The following is a 3,801-nucleotide window of genomic DNA, read 5'->3' on the forward strand; positions in this document are numbered from 1 at the left end:
CTTCATAACTGGATTAAGCCTTCTTTGGGCTTCTCTTGTTGGTTTAGCCTCTTCCTCTAAGTATATTCTATGTTGAACTATAGAAGGGCTTATTCCTTTGATATCTGCTATGGTCCAACCTATTGCTTCCTTATTTGCTTTTAGAACTGACACTAACTCCTCCTCTTGCTTGGGATCTAGGTCTGATGCAATAATTACAGGCAAAGTTTCTTTGGGTCCTAGATATGCATACTTGAGATGTTCTGGGAGGGGTTTCAGTTCTAAAATGGGTGCTTCCTCTATCGATGGTTTAGGTGATGGTTTCACCATCTCAATGATTGGTTCAGTAGGAAGTGTTGATTCCTGATTAATCTGATTTTCTTTAAGTATTTCATTGACATCCTCAGACTCATGGATTAACCAGGGGTTAGACTCTAGGTCGACTTCATCATCACTAATGTCAATGGATTCATAAATACCATCTTGGACTACATTGACATCAGCATGAGAAGAGGATTCCTGTTCTAAGTTAAAAACATTAAGCTCAATGGTCATATTCCCAAAGGATAACTTCATTAGACCATTTCGACAATTGATTTCAGCATTGGCCGTAGCTAAGAATGGTCTTCCTAAAATGACAGGTATATGTCCTTTAGGATTCGCAACTGGCTCAGTCTCTAAAATAATAAAATCTACAGGGAAAATGAAATTTTCAACCTTTATCAGAACATCCTCGACCATTCCCTTAGGGATCCTGAAAGATCTATCGGCTAACTGTAATGTGATCCCAGTAGGTTGAAGTTTTTCTAATCCTAGTTGTTCATACACCGAATATGGAAGGATATTCACACTAGCTCCTAGATCTAGCAAGGCCTTTTTTATATTGGTTTCTCCAATAACACAAGAAATTGTTGGAGCTCCAGGGTCCTTATATTTAATTGGCACATGGCTAGATAGGTATGAACTGACACTTGCAGCCAAAAATGCTTTCTTTGGTACATTAGTGGTCCTTTTCCTAGTGCAAAGATCTTTTAAAAATTTGGCATAAGTTGGAACTTGATGGATTATATCTAAAAGAGGAATATTAACTTGGACTTGTTTAAATACCTCTAAAATTTTGTCTAAATATTCAGATTTATTGGATTTCAGTCTGTTTGAAAAAGGAACTCTAGGACTTTTAAGTACTGGACTAGGTGAATTTTCAGTTTCTGGTGCTTGAGGTTGAAAAGTAGTAGTTTTAGAAGGTGACTCGGCAGATGAGTCATCTATATCATCAAGTGCAACTACCTTATTGTCTATTTGTTTTTCTGATCTTAAGGTATGAATGGCATTTACACCATTAACTTGGTTTCCTTGTTGGGGTCGTGGACCATTTTGGTTCCTAGGATTTGGCTCATGTTGGCTAGGTAACCTACCATGTTCTCGTTCACTAATGGTCGAAGCCAGCTGACTTACTTGCATTTTCAGACGGGCTATAGCTTGGGTGTTATTATTTATGAGTTGACCCGTAATTTGCATAAAGCTAGTATGTGTTTTCATCATGGCTTCTAGGCTTTTCTCTAAAGAGGTAATTTTCTTGTCATTATCATGGAAGCCTGGCGGGTTGTTCATTACTGGGTTGGGCCTTAGATTTTGCTGATTGAAATTTGGATTACCTACATTAGGATTCTGAGACCATGAGAAATTCGGGTGATTCCTCCAACCTGGGTTATATGTGGGTGCATAAGGATTGTTCAATGGTCCTTGATAGGTGGCATTCACCTGTGCACACTCATTCGAGTAGGAACATTTTTCTAAGACATGGTCTGGTGCATTGCACCCTTTACACATGGGTGCAGATATTTGATTTACATTGGCTGGTCTCTGTAATTCTAAGGCTTCCAATCTACGTGTTAAGGTTGCAATCTTGGCCTCTGATGCTAGGGTTGGTTGAATTTGATGCATTCCTCCTCTTGAAGGTGTAGCTTTATCAGGTTCCCTAGTTGTTTCCCATTGTAAATTTTTCTCGGCTAGGTCTTCTAAGAATTGCCAAGCTTCAGTAGTTTCTTTGTCCATAAATTGGCCTTGGCACATGGACTCTAGCATGGTTCTTGAGTTTGAATCTAACCCCTCATAGATGATCTGGCATAGTCTCCAAGTTTCTATTCCATGGTGTGGGCATTGGGTTAAAAGATTCTTGAAACGATCAAAGTACTTCCAAAATGATTCACCAGCTAGTTGGTAAAATTAATTTATTTCATTCCTAATCCTAGCTGTTTTATGATGGGGAAAATACTTTTTTAAAAATGTTCTCACAAAGCCCTCCCAGGTAGTGACAGAATAGTTTGGCAGACTATAAAGCCACTTCTTAGCATTGTCCTTAAGGGCAAAGTTGATTAATCTAAGTTTGACCTCATCCTCTGTTAATTGCAGTTTCATGGTTGCACATACCTCCTCAAATTCTCTAATAAATATATAAGCATCCTCTAATCCTGTGAATTTTGGAAGCATATTTATGATTTGAGGTTTGATTTCAAAATTGTTAGCTGTGGGTTGTGGCAACCTGATACAAGATGGTTGGATGGAGCCAACTGGATAACACAAATCCTTAAGGGTCATGGGTTGGATTGGTTCAGCCATTGGAACAATAGGAATTGACTCAATTCTAACTAGACGACCCGACACTCTTCTCCACACACGAGGTGTACGGTTCTCGATGTTTATACAATTTTTTTTTTTTAATAAAATTTTTATGTATAAGGAAAAGAAAGAAAAGTTCTAAAGAGAAGATCCTAAGGAGTCCTAAATCTAAAGAAAAGTAACCAAATTAATTTAAATTTAAATTTTTTTTTTTTTTTCAAACAAGTGAATCAATAAATTAAACTCAATCTATCCTAGGGTTAACCTAAATCTAGACAGCTCCTAACTGTTCCAAGATGACCCTTCAAACCTTCCAAGTGGAGATTGATCAACTAGTTAGCCAGGTAAGTATAAGAGGTGGGAGGTTCACTCATCGTTGCCTTTCTAGACACCAAACGAGTTGGCCAGGCCAGCAACTGAACCAATTTAACAAACCACCCTCAGGGACTTGCCTAGACACCAACTAATCAAACAACTCAAACTTGGTAGAACTCTTAGGGTTCCTTGTCCTATTGAGCTCGAATTCCTTAAGGTTGACGTCTAATTGATTTTAAGATTAAAAGTCTAGGTAATGCAATATGATGGAGATGGTTTTTGGGCTAAGGAAGGGTAATGAAATCCCCACCTTATCTTGTTAATGGGTTGATGCCCTTAGATTAATTATGAAAATGCAAATACAAATAAACAAGATGACCAAGAATGTAAAAGATTTTAATTTAGAATTTTTTTTTTATTTTGATATTTTACTTCACGATTATGAAATGTCTTTTGTTTTATTTTATATATTTTTTTTTTTGTGATTAAGTAAATTCAAATGATTAGGTCTAAAAGCAAAAGTAATTAACTAAAAATAATAAAAGAGAAATTAGAAGCGTACCTGAGTTTTCCAGCAATCACCAACTAAATATAGAAACCTAAAGAAAAAAAAAAGAGAGTTATAACGCACGAAGAACAAATATTTGAAAATAATTTAAAACGCCAAATCCCCGGCAACGGCGCCAAAAACTTGATGTTCAAATCTTAAAATTTGTAAATAAAACCGCAAGCATACGGTGTGCAGAGTAGCACGACCAGCGAGTACGGGTCGATCCCACAGAGACTTGGTTTTAAAAATGATTTTCAAATCTATGCTCAAGCAAGCTTTAACAAAAATCGAAAGTCGAAAGTTGTTTGCTAAAGACAATAAGACTAAGGATCTAGGGT

At 36.9% G+C, this 3,801-nt stretch overlaps 1 non-coding gene across 1 annotated transcript; it reads left to right on the plus strand.

Annotated features, from left to right (window-relative positions):
- Positions 1 to 2,122: 2,122 nt before the first annotated feature.
- Positions 2,123 to 2,229, plus strand: LOC140853928 (small nucleolar RNA R71). The gene has a single exon (XR_012137068.1). It is a non-coding gene; the product is annotated as a small nucleolar RNA R71 (small nucleolar RNA).
- Positions 2,230 to 3,801: the final 1,572 nt, after the last annotated feature.

Source organism: Elaeis guineensis, chromosome 14 (genome assembly GCF_000442705.2).
Source record: "Elaeis guineensis isolate ETL-2024a chromosome 14, EG11, whole genome shotgun sequence".
NCBI classification, from domain to species: Eukaryota; Viridiplantae; Streptophyta; class Magnoliopsida; order Arecales; family Arecaceae; genus Elaeis; species Elaeis guineensis.